General features: G+C 40.5%; 1 long non-coding RNA gene across 2 annotated transcripts in view; it reads right to left on the reverse strand.

The window, feature by feature from the left end:
• LOC132649171 (uncharacterized) overlaps positions 1-15,450 on the reverse strand; it is a 44,696-nt gene extending 29,246 nt beyond the window's left edge. Inside the window, exons 1-3 of one of the 2 annotated variants that reach the window (XR_009587609.1) lie at positions 15,280-15,450; positions 12,894-13,028; positions 12,085-12,515 (exon numbers count right to left, since the gene is read on the reverse strand). This is a non-coding gene — a long non-coding RNA (uncharacterized LOC132649171). Of the gene's footprint in view, positions 1-12,084; positions 12,516-12,893; positions 13,029-15,279 lie in introns of those variants that run through there. The other variant, XR_009587608.1, reaches the window with a different exon arrangement.
• Between the last annotated feature and the right edge of the window lie 622 nt (positions 15,451-16,072).

A 16,072-nucleotide genomic window follows, 5' to 3' on the forward strand; every position in this document is an offset into this window, starting at 1 on the left:
GCAGGTTCATAGTTCACTGACTCTTGAAGGTAAAACAGCCGTCCTTTGTTGTCGATGGCCTAAGTGGGCAAGCCACACCACATTTTACGTTATTTTCTTGCTTTGCAGCTGGGATAACCTTGAACTTGAGATTCTCTAGTCCTAGCCTTTTGAGTGTTGCAAATACAGATGCTCACCATCATACCCAAGCCTTTTCTCCTTCTGCAAGTTAGACTTGACCTTGAGATTAATGCCATCAGTAAATCTTCATTTCTCAATCTCACTCATTTCTTTTTTTCTCTTTTTTCTTTCTTTTTCCCCTCCTTCTCTTCCTCCCTCCCTCCTCCCCTCCCTCCCTAACTTCCTTCCTTCCTTCCTTCCTTCCTTCCTTCCTTCCTTCCTTCCTTCCTTCCTTCCTTCCTTCCTTTCTTCTGTCAGAGTCTCGCTATGTAATCTTGATTGACCTGGAACTCATTCTGTAGACCAGACTGGCCTTGAAGTCACAGAAATCTACCTGCCTTTGTCTCTCCAAGTGCTGAGATTAAAGAGATGTGTCCCTAGCCTAGCCAAGATTTTTTTTTAATTGTGCATGTGTGCATGCCTAGTTGCATGTACGTGTGTATGTGTGATGGTGGGAAGAGAAAACACACACACACACACACACACACACACACACACACACACAAGTGCAGGCGCCCAAAGAAGTCAGAGGCATCAGATCCAACCAGCAGATGCAGAATTCAGGTGTTCTGCAGGTGTTATCTCTCTAGCCTCCTGTCACTACTGCTATAGGTAAAGAGCTGATTATTTTCAGACAGATTGACTTAGACCAAATCTATTTATGATCAGTAATAACCAAAATAATTCAGCATGTATGGCTTTCTTATCATTATCAATGAGTAAAATGGTTTTTGAAATGAAGCAAAGGTTGTTGTGTTTGATAGGAGAAATGTTGGGTGAGGTTGAGTTCTAAAATGTTTTCTGTTGTGCAATCTATAAAAATTCGTGTTTATGCAAAATTTGTAGTGCTTAATAAGGGGAAAATATTCCACAACTTTCACATTGGGCAATGAGAACACGCCCAGTGGCCTAATGCCCCATATCTGACTTAAAAAATACAGATCTATTTTAATTTTTATTCAGCATTTCTGGTTGAATTAAAATTGGTCTTTATGTTTCTCATGAGTTACCACTAGTTCTTCTGCATAGAAATCAATACAATATAGTTTTCAGGAAGTGAATGTGATAATTCTCTTACAGATAAAGCACTCTGAGAACAATTTGCTTGTATTGTTGGTTTACATGAATCTGTCAGTATACCATAGAAAGAAAACTGACTGCCATGTGTTTTTCGTGATAAAGGACTTATGGCCCTAATTAGTCAGAAAAGCAGCTTAGTTTACTTCCATGATTATCAACACTTAATGAGAACCCGCCGTCTCTTAGACAGCATCGTAGGAACTTTATACTAAATGACTATTAATTTAGTTATTATTTTCTTCAAAACACTTCTGAAAATAGAGCCATCTTATGACAATGGGCTGCCAAAGAAAGTCAACACACAGGTAAATTAAGGTGGCCACTAAAGAAACAAAAACCCTGTCCAGTTTCAAACTTTATACATCTGGATAGGAAATGGACACGTGAGTCATGAAGAGGATATAACAGTAATGTTTTCCTAGTTTTGCTCTCTGTCCTAGCCTTTCCCTCTTTATGGTAGGCAAATACAGAACAATGAAACAGGCAGTGAAAGTGTAAAACCCTAAGCCACACTCAATTACTTCAGGGATTTTCCTTTCTGAACAGTGGTTCTAAACCTGTGGGTCATGACCCCTCTGAGGGGTTGGGGTGGAAGGGTGGGGATCCAGTGATCTTTTCACAGGAGACACTTAGGACTATAAGAAAACACAGAGATTTACATTATGATTCACAACAGTAGCAAAATTACAATTATGAAGTAGCAATGAAAGTAATTTTATGGTTGGGGGTCACCACAACATAAGGAACTGTATTAAAGGTTGCACTGTTAAGACATTTGAGAATCCCTTCTCTAGAATAAAGTCAGCCTCCCTCTAAAATGCCTTTTTCAAAAGACACTTCTGAGGAGAAAGAAATCAGGGCATGATGGCAATTGCCCCGCATGGTAGGAAAATCAAGAGCTGCCTAGGCACAAACTGCCTGTGCTTCTTGGCATGTTTGCAAATACCCATTGGAAATTTGCCATATATTCATTGCCTATCGTGTTATTCAAATGAACAATAAAACCCAACAAGTCTCTTCTGTTTAGCTGATGAAGCACAGATTAACCCACGCCTACGGAGACGGAAAGGTTTGCATAGATCTCTGTCCCCATCGGCTTTGTGTTGCAAGAACACAATGCCTGAAGTGGGGTGATTTATATAAAATAAAATCTTATCTCCTCGCAGTCTGGAGGCTGAAGTCCAAGGTCAAGGCGCTGACTTTTAGTGAGGCCCTCCTTGCAACATCATCAGTAGGAAGGACGGGAGGGGAGGGGAGTGGAGGGGAGAGGAGGGAGGAGAAAGAGGCTGAGCTCAGTCTTCTAGAACGCACCCCTGCCTAAGGAGAAAAGCAACAATAGTTCATGCCTCTTAGTGCTATTACATTGGCAATTAACTTTCCAATATTTGCCTTTTGGGGGCACATTAAAACCATAGCAATCTGGCTAGGGAAAAATGCCTCTAAGATCACCAGAAGAATAAAATAAGGGAATAGTGGGCCTAGAGAAGGCATAGACCAGCAAAAGTGGTGGAGATAACAGCCTTGAAACTGGCATCTGAGGCTAAACTGTTAGACGGAAGTGATAAGGAGGAGATCATAATATTAAAATTTTAAGATGTTAAAAATAAAATTGAAAAAAAATGCAATTAAGAACGCCAAGGAGACAATACTTTATTTAGAATAGGCACACCCTCAGTGACTCTTACAGAAAGATGTCGCGTGTCCTTCTGCACATATCTTTAGCGCCATGCTCTCAACGTTCTGCATTTATGTCAGGCCACATGGCTACACTTTCTAGGTACTGTTGGTTGGATTCTGTTGATTTTGTTTCCCTTTTCATTTGCTACTAAAATCCAGTTGATAGGCAAGACTTCATGACGTTCGTAACGTACACACACCACCAATGGCTGCTGAGACTCTGATGGCTAGCCACGGGGAAGTATAAAAATGACATAAAGACGGGTTTCCATTTCACACACAATTTGTTTTCTATGTTTTTGTTGCTGTTGTTCCTGTTTTATGTTGTCAACACTTTTTTTCAGACAGAATCCCCAAAGCCATGAAGAATTAAATTTCATTTTTTATCTCTTACCATGTGCAAATCGTCCATTATAAGGAGGAAGACGAGAATTATGAAGCAGGGCTCTGAGGTCTGTTAGCTCATCGAGGTACTAGGAGAATAACTGGGTGGGGTTCTAATGGCAGAAAGTTTTCTGTAAGGTCAGGGTGGCTTTCCTGAACTTTCTAGTGTTGGTAAATCTTCAGGAAATGTGCAGTGGCCTGTCTGACTTCCTTCATTCCTGCCAATTTCAGCTACACCTGAGACTAACAGCGCAGTAGAGAAGGAATGAGCCGGTTTTCATTTTCCCCGGCCTAGTCTGATGCCTTTAGCCACATGTACCCTCATCAGCCAAGTTCTGCAAGACGCTGCACATACAAAGATGAGTGAAGTCGGCTTTGAGAAGCAAGCAACTTTAAATTTCAAAGATAGAGGAAAAAAAAAAAACCCAACTTGCATCAAAGAAGAAAAGGTCACCTATGAAAGAACTGAATAAATTCAACGTTCTTTACAAACTCTAAATGCCTACAATGGGGTTGGTTATAGAGCTGAAGGGGTGAGGTTTGCTATTGAATCACTCTGTGTTTGTAGTCTCTGCAGTGAAAATGAGAAAACACACTCTCATTGATGCTTCCAGAGGAAAAATGCTGGGGCACATACTGCAGGGTGAGATTTGAGTTCAGTTAGGCAATTAACTTGTGTTAAGAACAGAAGTCTTTGCTAGATACCGTTATCATGAGTGACATTAAAAGCTAATTAAACAGATAAAAAGGAGAAGTTCTTTGTGAAGTGTATATTTTACAGGGGATTGAAAAGTGAAGTGAGAGAAAAATAAATGAAAGCCATACTATAAATCAAGCAATAGCAGTGATTTGGGCTTAATGCCACTGATCTAAAGACAAAAACTGGAATGTGGATCTAGAGTAAGTAGAAGACTGCTAAGTCCCTTACAGAGAAGAGGAAAAAAAAGTGATGGTTAATTCTAGGCATTTACAGGTGTGTACACACACAGAGCACAGGAGAGAAAAATAACTCTTCAAACACAGCCTAAGTCAGTGCGAGCCGCGTAGCCTACCGCCCTCCCTCCACGCTGACTGGAGATGGCTGTTGCAGGACACAGGAATCCCTCACAGCATTCTACCCCAGACTTGTTCCCCAGGCTTCTATCTCATTTCCACACAACTTAGTTTCCACCAGAGGATCAAAGTAATCTTTTGAGATTCCAATCTGTCGGCGTCACTATTTGCATTTCTGCAGATGTTCTCAAGTCTCTGGCATCCCATTGTCCAGGCTCCTGCGTCCACCTTTTACAGTTTGGCTGTCACTGATCTCTCCAGCCTGGTATGGATCTTGTAACTTTTTATGTCCAGCCCTGGGAACATTTCATTTCCCAAATATGGCTCAGGCTCTTTCTCATCTCCAGGTCTAGCTCAGGCTGTCTCCCTCTGTCCAAAGTGAATCTCCTTCCTTTCTTAAAAACCTTTTTTTTTTTCATCAGTTGTAACAAAGTATTTGGAAACCAATTTGTACAGTTAATTTCTAACGACTGTGACTTTGTTTCAGAGTTACAAAAGCAAATGCTCCTGCAAGCAAAATAACAACATAAAAGAAAAAGAAAAATGAGTTTTCCTTTGCTACCAGATTTCCGATTGTGCAACAAAGGGAAAAATCAAAGCTAAACTCTTTGCCTTCCTAAAGTCTCAAGACCTCTTTGAGCATTTTTAAAAACTGGAAAGTCTTTTACTCAACCATTACGACTGATCTTCATGGGAATATGCGCTGAGACTGATTAATTTTAATTTTTAAATATGGCACAATACAGTTAAGTATGGGTTTTAAATTGAAATATGTAGGTGACTTGTGAGTCAGCCATGGGCATATTAGCAAGCGATTTAAGATCTCAAAGTAATAATTATGTTCAAGAAATAAGTACTCTTCTTTTAAAATTCAGAATGCACATGAATATAGCAAAATATAAACCAACTGTCATTTCATTTCTTACATTTATTCTTTACTGTGTGTGTGTATGTGTGTGTGTGTGTGTGTGTGTGTGTGTGTGTGTGTGTGATGTGAGTATGGGTGCATGTGTAGCAACAAATGCTTTTACCCAATGAGCCATGGCACTGGCCCTAATTTTACTTTTAAATACAGTAAGTTAGGAAAAAGATACTCATAACCAATAACTAATAAAAATAAATCAGTAGTGACAGATGCACTACAGAAAACTGTGTGCTTCTTGCTCATTTTTCCTGTGTCTAAAATTAAAAAGTAGCATAACAAACAATAAAAATATAAACATAAAATAAGTAAAAAAACAATAAAAACTAATACATATGTATTTTATGTACGTACATACACACATATCAGCAACTAACATATATGTATATTTACCTATCTGACATCTATCAGTACCAGTGACTTTATCACATCAGTCAACCTCTACTAACAAGGAACTATAAAGCACTTTAAAAATCACTGTCTTTTCACCATGTCTCTCCTCTCCATCTACCTCCCTTTGCCCAGCCCCCATCCCCCTGCCTAGTCAATTCCAGCTCGGAGCTTCATCATCTCTTCTACTGGCAAACCCTCTGCCTCTGCCAAAGCTGGCAGAGTTGTTAGTCTAAACATCCCAAGCTCTTCAGTGACCTCCACCTATCACAGCATCTTTTCCATTTCACCACAATACCACAGTTTTGGTTCAGAGGTCTACCCCAAGGGGATTTTCATACCACATAATACTTAAAAAAAAAAAAAAAAAAAAAAAAGCTTTTCTAGACAAGGTTTTTCTGTGTAGCCCTGACTATCTGGAAACTCTGTGGACCGGGATGGTCTCAAACTCAGTGATCTACTGGATCTGCCTCCTAAGTGTTGGGATTAAAGGTGTATGCCACCACCTGGCAGTATAATACTTCCTTAAATGTTTTGTTTTTTTTTCTAACAAGAAGTTAAAAAACAGAAAATAATAATAAAAAGCCAATGGAAACCAACAAAAACTCAAAACATTGCATTTATTACTATTTTTCTATTTTACAGAAAATAGATATTCCCCCTCATATAATATATCCTGATTACAGTTTCAATTTCCTCTTTTCTTCCCAGCTCCTCCTAAACCTCCTCTTCCTTCCAGCCTCTTTCTGTTTCTTATCAGAAAACAAACAGGCTTCTAAGAGATAATAATAAAATAAAATAAGATTAAATAAAATAAGATAAAACAAAGCCTAACACAGTGGAACTGGACAAAACAAGCAGAAGGAAAAGAGCCCAAAAGAAGGCATAAGAAACAGAGATCCACTTGTTTGCACACTGAGGAATTCCATACAAACACTAAGCTGGAGAATACAGCACAATGGACATGTAAAGCAAAAAGAGAGGAGAGAAAATGTAGAAATAAAATGAAAACAAAAATAAAATCATAAGATAAAATAAAAAAGAAAGGGCCATGACACAGCACTTGAGACAAGAACCTCCAACCCTGCAAAGATGCCATAACTTCATGTTCTGTTGGTCGTTTACTGCTGGGCACACGACCCACCCTTAAGAGTAGTTTGCTTTCCCAGGGAGATTTCCTTGGGGTAAACTAACTTTTCATTTGCAAGGGCTTGTCATTTGGAGATAGCTTCTGGGTTAGGAATGGAGACACATGTCCACCTTTCTTTTCAGGTCTAGGATCCCAACTGGTGCAGACCTGAGCAGGCCCTGTGCATGCTACCTTGGTCTGTGAAGTCATTTGTGCACTGGTCATGTTAATATAGAAGGCCTTGTTTCCTTGGTGTCTTTCATCCCTTTTGGCTCTTATGCTCTTTCTGCCTCCTCTTCCTCAGAGTTCCCTGAGACCTGAAGGGAGAGATTTGATGGAGGCATCTTGTTTAGGGCTGAATGTTTCATTGTCTTTCGTTCTCTGCTGGCTGTGAGGCTCACTATTTGCTCCCATCTATGGCAGGAAGAAGCTTCTCTGATGACGGATGTACAAGGTACTGTTCCATGAATACAGCAGAATATCAGTAGGAGTCATTTTGTTGCTACTCTCTCTAGCTTTTCTTTCTTTCTTTCTTTCTTTCTTTCTTTCTTTTTCTTTTTTTTAGAACAAAGTGTTTGATTTTAGTGTAGGTCTCTGAGCTACCTTCTCTGTTTGTTGGTCACCCAAGCAGTTTTGAGCGTGGGTTCCATCTCATGGAGTAGGCCTTCAGTCAAATCAGGTACTGGCTGGTTATTCTCACAAACTTTGTACCACCGTTACAAATCAAAGGCTTTGTGGCCGGGTTGGTGTTTACATTTCTCTTTTGGCAGCATGTTGTGTACCTTCCTGTACCGAAGACAGTAGAACACAGAGGCGAAGGCTCTGTGCAGGCACCAGATTGACCTCCCCACGTGCAATGAGTTGTGTAGGTGTTGTCTTCAGCAACAGGGACTTGCTGTCAGTGTGTGGAGAGCAAGCTATCGCCTTGGTAACAGCCTGGATTGTTTAGAGGTCCCTCTGGGACCCCTTCTTTAATCCAACCTCAGTACTGGAAGCTTCATTTGGTGACAAGGATGTCCTATTGGGGCTCTGTCTCTCCCATTATTTGGCAATTTCAGTTACATACTTGATACACTTAACATATTTTAGGAAGCGTCTAGTGTATTAGGTTTCCATACTACCTCACAGATAGCCCTTAATATTAGCTGATTCTCCTTGCATTTCCTCCCTCATCTCTCTCTTCCTTCCCCAATTTGATCCTCCTGCTTCAGAGTATTTTTCTTAAGTGGTAGAAGGGAAGTTTAGAAGGACCTGAAGGGGACAAGACCACTGCAAGAAGACTAACAGAGTCAACTAAACGAGACCCATGGCAGCTTACAGAGATGGAAGCACCAACCAACGACATGCATGGACTGGACCTAGGCCTTCTGCTCATATGTAACTGATGGGTATTTTGATCTTCATGTGGGTCCCTAGTAAGTTGAGAGGGTGCTGTCTATGACATGGACTCTGTTGCCTGCTTTTGATCACTTTGCCTTAGCCAGGCTACCTTGCCTGGCCTTAATGGTTGGGGCGGGGGGCTCTGCCCTGATGAGACTTGATGTGCTGGAGTGAGCTGGAGGATGGGGGAGCTCCCCTTTTCTGAAGAAAGGAGAGGGGGACTAGAGTTAAGAGGGTGGAAAGAAGGCAGCGGGAAGAGAGGAGGGAGGGGCTATGATCGTGATGTAAAGTAAATATGTAAGTTAAAAATAAACTTAAAAAAGAAAGAAATGATGTAGCTTTGAAAGGAAATAGGTGTACAATAGTGTGTGGATCTGAGGCTAGTCAAGAGGAAGAACTCGTGCTGAGAAATTTGGTATGAGGAAAAGCAGCAGGTATCAAGAAAATTTTAAAGTACGCTTATGATTTATAGCAACTTTTAAAAGTGACCAATTTCCTGAATAAACATGATCAGAAGTGTTTTAATAATTAAGATGGTTGAAAATTCCAGTAACTGGAAGACTTTAAAGTCGTCCTCGAATTATTACCTCAAAGGAGAAGAGCAATAGTAAGCGAGACAGCTTTACAGCTCTCATATTTCCAAGGAGCAGATAATTTCTTCTCGGTACATTTTTCCATGAACCAGAATGAGCCAACAAAAATTAAATCCATTTTCCTAAAAATGAAATGGTTCTGCTTCAAACATTTGAATAAATAATAATAGTAATAATACATTTCTGGGCTGAGTCATCCTTGAGTATAACTTGCAGAAGTCTGTTTTTCAAAAGTACAATAAAAAATATGACCATCTTCATTAATCATCCAGCAAGCCTGACAGGAGCTGTTCTGGATTCAAGAGCAACTTAATGAGAGAAGTAAGTTAGCGTACTAAATCAATGATATAATGAGGGAAGAATCGGACAGCTCATAAAAGCCATTTTGCTACCATTATGGTTAATAACTCTTAGAAAACTAAGCTGCAGCGAGTATTTGCTCGGGCTGCTGATGAGCATCTGAAGAAGAGGCTTCCTTTCACTAGAGCCAGAAACTGGATCATGGCTACACGTCATTACTCTGTGTGTATGTCCCTAACATCGATCTTTGCTTAGAACTGACCAAGATTCACTAATAGGATTTGCTTTCGTGGTGGTTATAGAAGACCAAACAGCTTTTATATATATATAAAAGACAGATGCCTTTTGTTCAAACAGTTTTCTGGCAGCCTTGGGATTGTACCTGGTCAATGATCATGTGAAAATACAGGTGATCATAATAGTTGGTGAAAGATGACTTACAGTTGTTGATATATGAGCGTTATGACATTTTCCTTGTGTGTGTCTGTGTCTGGGTGCTTGCTTGTGTGTGGGTTGGTGTGTGTGTTTACAGGTGTGTGTGTGTGTTTACAGGTGTGTGTGTGTGTGCACGTGTGTATGTATGTGAGTGTGTAGGTCTAAGGCAATCTTGGATGTCTGTCGTACCTCTCAAGAACCTAAAGCTCCTCAGTTTGGCCAGGCTGGCTGTCCAGGAATTCCCAGGGATCCACCTGCCTTTGTCTCCCCACCACTGAGATAACAAGGATGCACCAACATGTCCAGAGTTTTGATATGGGTTCTGGAGATCAAACTTGGGTTCTTATGTTTGCATAGCAAGCTCTTTACTGCCTGACTATCTCCCCAATTTAAAAAAAAGAAAAGTTAGTTAAAATGACCTAACATCAGCAATTTCTTATGGCTTAGTGAAATACAGCTAATGAGAGAATCTACTATCACATACTGATGAAAACTTCTTTGGAGACAATGTATCTGCAGCGATCATCAGGAATGTGTCATAGAAAGACAAGTTGTATGGTAAAGATAGATCTGCACTCACATTTGCTTTCTCTAATCCAGATGTTTAGGGAGCATCCAGATGTTTTTTAGAGAGCGTTGACGCTCTCTAAAAAACTTTACAACAAAACACAGCGTAACTTGGCATCCAAAATCACAATCTTCCCTCTGGCCCACATTCATCCTCACAGTGAAACCTCAGGCCACATTAACAGAGACAGAAACGAGGCGGGGGGGGGGGGGGTGTCTTGCACTGTAAAACAGTGCCGGGTGCCTCCAGTTCTGACCAGAGAAAGTTTGTGTGTTTTCAAGAGGTCAAGAAGATGTATATGAAACCACCAACTTCTTCTTTATGAGCTCCGGCATGGCCCAAGAGACTGACTGCATTTTGGCTGAGTCTATGACGCAGGAATATAAATTTTGAACTAGCTGGTCTGTCTGACAGTGCCACAAAATGATAATATAAGATAAGGACAGAATTACTATTCTTGGGTCCTGAACTGGAGTTTGTCATATCCGGTGAATGTGTATGAAAAACTACAGAGAAATACTACCATCAAGAATTTCATAAAAGATAAAAATATAAAATCAGTTACAAGAACAATCTCAACAATTTAAATTATATTGTCAGGAGAATGTGAAAAAAATTAAGAGAAAAATAAGAAACTCAAATCCCATATGATGTCTTGGCTTTAAAACAACAGACTTACCAATATGTGGAAAGACGAGAGTCACCATCCCTGTGTCTCTTCAAAGGGACACTCTTTACAACAAACTTGTTGGAATAGTTGCTAAAGACAGGAGTTTTGTTTTTTGTTTTCTGTTCATTTGATTGCAAAAGGCTTACTATTTTTGTTTTATATTGTTCTCCTCTCATATATTGCACCTCGACCACAATTTCCCCTCCCTCCTCTCCTCCCAGCTCCCCAACCCTCACCTCCCCTCTCTTCCAGATCCGCTCCTCCTCCATTTCTCTTCTAAACATGGCTTATCACTGGCATCATTAAAAGTATCTCAACGCTATAGTTTAGAGTAGGACTGTCTGCCAAAGATCCAGATATTGAAGATTTGATTCCCAGTCTGGGTCCTAATTGAGAGATAGGGAAAATTTTTAAGAGGTAGGCTATTAAAAAGGCTGAGACCCAGTTTCTTCTTTATTTCTTGGAGACTGTGAGATTAGAATTTCCCGTGTGTGCCCTCCATGATATGCTGTCTCGTTAGCCCCGAAGTAACGGGGTCACTGAGGATGGACTGAAACCTTCAAAACTGTGCCAAAGCAAACCTTTCCTGTTTTCAAGGTACTGATCCTATGAGCTATATTACATCCATCGAAAACTAAGCAACATGCCTGGGCATGTGCATTCTATAGCTTCTGTATTTGTCATTGCGACAAGCAGAATCCCCTGGAAGTCCTTGTAAGTTTGACAGCTGGCTGGGTTTACATTATATTGGATGAGGGTTTTGTTTTGGTTTGTTTTTCTTTGGTCTGTTTAGTGGGAGATTTGGAGGTGTAAGGTGAAATCACATTCTGTAACAAGAAAGATACAAGTTTCCTCTAATGTGATTCTCTGGTTGAAGATAAGATGCAAGAGACAGTCCAGACCAAGGTACTAGATTGTGTATGTTTAACAAAGGTGGGAAGCTTTACATAGTTGTTACATATCAACAGAATGATGGAAGAAAATAACCCCTCAGTAGCACGAAATGCTAACCTAATTTGGATAACCACTCACCACCCTTTTCTTCAGAGAAACTGGTTTAGAAGTTGCCCAAGAATGAATCATACGGATGAGCCTCAGGAATGTGACCATTTCTCATATGATTCCTGGTGAGAAACTGCCTCTATGGCTAATCCAGAAGAAAAGAATACAGTTTAGTTACTAACTATTTGGGCATTGGAAACGGAGATGAAGACAGAAAAATCAGAGACAATTCTGTAATCCTACAAGTAAACTATCTTTTAAAAAATCATTTCTACATCCAAATAATACAGTATGTGAGGGTTTGCTTTCTTTCTTTTTGTTTTTATTTTTTGTTGTTTTTTTTTTTGAGTCACTTTTTTGAATGTGAAATATGTAATGATTCAAAGGACAAATGACAGAAAAATTTTAAGTAGTCAGTCATGATGGGTGCACACCTTTAATGCCAGCACTCAGAGAGGCAGAGGCACGCAGATCTCTGTGACTTTGAGGCCAGCCTGGTCTATAAAGCGAGTCGTGGACAGCCAAGGCTACACAGAGAAACCCTCTCTCAAAAAAAAAAAAAAATTGTGCACTGCTGAGTGCCTCCAGCCAGCGCATTGCTCTGGAGTGGGGCTGTCTCAGGGAAGGAATGTCACCACCAACCACATCTTCAGGCTGAGCTTAGATGGCGGCCTCTTCCCTTTCTTTGCTTCTAAGAAGGGACACTTGGCATCTCCATCTGCATGCTCTATCTTGGAGGTACTGGTCCAAACATCTCTCTCCCTTCCTCCAGCCTTCATGGAACAGAACACTCATTTAACACTAATGGTTAATACTAATAATAAGTGATTTGGTTAGTGATGGGAAACTTAGAGGGAGTGATGGCCCTCAACTATAATATCAATTTAAAAAGTTAGATTACGCAGGGTGGGGGTGGCAACGCACCTTTGATCCCAGCACTAGGGAGGCAGAGGCAGGTGGATGTCTAAGTTCTGAGTTTGAGGCCAGCCTGGTCTGTAAAGCGATTACCAGGACAGCCAAGGCTACACAGAGAAACCTTGTCTTGAATAACTAATCCCCACCCCACCCCAAATTAGATTACTGAGATTTTTACTGGTTAAATCTTACGGCAGATCCTTGATTTAACATGGGTGTCCTTTTTGTCTACTTACCACGGATGGAAAACGTCCCAACTTGAAAATGCAGTTAAACCATCCCAGGTCAACCACACGGAAAGCTGTGCCCTTTGGCTGGTTTCCCTTGGGCCATGGGGTCCCCTTGGAGTTGTCGCTGTCCAGCAAGAACAACTAGGATTGGATCACATTTGTAAGTAAGCCTTAGGGGAGACCCAACTTCTGGCTTCTACTTGTGTGTACTGATTTTGTATCACTGAAAAGTCAAGACTACAGTTATCTGAACCATTGTGAGGTGAGAAATAGCTATAATAATAACCACAATCAGGAATTTTATTTTTTTAACATTTCTGCCATTTATTCTGTGTTGATATGTAGCGCTACTATACTTTTAGTTTAATTTTTAGCACCTAGTTTTTCAGTATTTCTCTAAAAGGTGTAGGGTTTGTTTTGTGTGTGTGTGTGTGTGTGTGTGTGTGTGTGTGTGTGCGTACTTAGTAGGGGTCTGAAAATACCAATTAAAATATTCTATATGCATTAAATACTGACATATAATTCCTGAAAGATAAGAGATAAAATATTAGTACAGATGACATGAATGTAAAGTTAGAAAGCCCATGAGCTGAAAACAAATAAGGAGACCCAGCCCCTGGTAAGCTAAGTTCAAAAATGAAGAATTTGAATGGTGGTACCTGCCTGGGTATATAAAGCTGCCCCAGGAAGCCATAGGTCATTAATGAAAGTCCCAATGCTAATCGTGGGCTGCTTCCATAGGAGTCATTGAGCAGGGAATCTCCCGTTTTCCCCAATACAATAAAGGCTGGTGCCACTGTTATTAATTGCCCACCAGAACTAGGTATTAAAGCTGAAGACATAACATACTCTAGTTACAAGACGTAGAGAAATCAGGCTGGAATTGAGCATGAAGCTTCTTCCCTGCTCAGCAGCCACCAGAAAAACACTGCACAGGCAACTGGGGGAAACACTCTTACTCAGCTGTGGACCCAGCATACAACACTATCCACTGCCCAGGCAGCTGCCCAACTGCTGAAAGACTGGTAGGTCTTTTACTGCAACCACCAACCACTCTCAGATTGAAGTTGAAGCTGCTTTCCACAGGAAGGAGTTTATGTCTGCTACTGTATGCCCAACCAAAAGCCTATAACGAGAGAGGTCATTAGCCCCTTGCTAGACGGCTATGATGGCCTCTCAAATTGTCTTCTAAATAATCATTCTTGTGCCCATTGATAAGTCTGCTGTCATCTCTGGTTAGAAAAGCTTCCTACAGGAGTCAATAGTAACTGCAGAGACTCATAAATGGTCAGAGTGATGAGAGTTAGTAACTTCTGACTGCCCAGCCACACAAGAGGCATCCATATCACCCCTCTCCGAGGCTCAGGGAACATGGCGGAAGAGGTCATAAAGACAATGTAAGAGCAGAACACAGTCTGAAACATTGTCATCCAAACATGACATGGACTGAACTCACGGTAGCTATGATTTCCTGCACAAAACCTGTAGAGGGTGGGGCTAGCCAACATCTCATAGTAGAGAGGCTCACAATATTCCACCCTTCTCCAAGTGGACACACACACACACACACACACACCAAACAATAAATAAGCAAGGGTACAAAACAAAAATCATAGTTGTTGGGGAGAGACATTTTCCCCAGTGGTATAGCTCCTGTAAGTTACCACAATGAAATTTGTTATGTCATCAACAGACAAATAAATAAGGTGAACATAAAGATCCCAACATTTGTAGCTTAATAAACTCCCAGTTACAATTTCAATGTACTTTATTTTGAAATTCACTGAAAATTTTCCAAGGATAACCCAGAGTAAATACAAATGTGCCCAAAACCTGTTGATTTTTATTATTGTTATTATTTGATGACAAGAGTGATTAGTTTTTTTTACACATTACCTATATTATAATCATATTCAATAAAAAGTGATTTTACTTTTAAAAATAGGCTTGAAACAAGATGGAGTGTCAAAAAATGGTCCTAGTATTATGAGGAAGGCATAAAATTTGTAATACATGTGGAAGATTATCTTTTTAGGGAAATGAGTAACATACAGAAGTCATGGAATTAATGTCTAAGAAGAGCCTACAAAACAAAATGTACTAAGAGACATTTAAATTTTTGAAATAATCTTTAGAATTAAAAATACTAATGATTGTATGACTCATTTGTGGATTTCTATATACAAAGTTTGATATATTTGGCTATATTTCTTTTCAGCATTAACAATAAGATACCAAGCAAACAGCCAACTGGGTGAAACATTTCTTAGCAAATATGGTAGTTAGAAAATATCTATTTGTGTACGTAGGATAATGCAAGCCCTGAAGGGGCGGTAAAGCCTCTGTGTTTTAAAACTGTGCTCGTTTTTAGATCTGGAGGGAAGGTGCTCACCTTTGGGAGTCGATGATGAAATCAGCAGGCTTGACGCTTCGCCCTGCTGCTTCCCACATTAATCTTCAGATCTCTGAGTAATCCGCTTCCATTGCCTTTCCTATTTAATGAGTTTATCCACCAGGCCCGGCTCTCTGCAGCAACAGAGGAAATGGCTGCTCCTCACACACCCTCCTTCCATCCAAGTTAGGCAATTGTGTGACGTTTAAATCATTACATTATTACGCCTGTGTAAATATTTTCCCCTGGTAATGTTTTATGACTGCGTGTCTTTTATGGAGTTTTGTCCTCTGCCTCTCTAGACTCTTTACTTGCTTTTATTTTTTTATAGCAGTTATTGCTTTTATGATGTTTGAAAAGGACTCTTTGTCGTGGTGGGCACGCTAGAAGTTCGGTCCTGGACTTAGACCACTGTCCCATAATCCTAGGTCTTTCTGCTGGTCACACTGTTCGTATTTGTGGAAATGATTCTGTGGGTGTGGCCATTCGCTCTGCAGTCAGGCTCTGCAGGCGGAATGTGAGTTGCTACAGCCACCCCACAGAGCAGGGTGCCGTCCTGCTGCCAAGCCTGCGCACCCTCACGGACTTTGACCCCATATTTTCCCTGTAGAAATGTCTTCTAAGACTAGAGCTCGGTGTGTGGGTACAGTCACTGTTAGGATTGTCCAAAAGAGAGAAAAGAGTTAGAATGTGTGCTCAGCTGAGCTGTTGATCGTCCCAGGAGACTGGAGCCTGCTGACCTGTGGTAGCTCCCGTTAGTGATTTTCAACTTCAGCCCGGTAGGAAAGCCATA

This window comes from Meriones unguiculatus, chromosome 19 (genome assembly GCF_030254825.1).
Source record: "Meriones unguiculatus strain TT.TT164.6M chromosome 19, Bangor_MerUng_6.1, whole genome shotgun sequence".
In the NCBI taxonomy this organism is placed as follows: Eukaryota; Metazoa; Chordata; class Mammalia; order Rodentia; family Muridae; genus Meriones; species Meriones unguiculatus.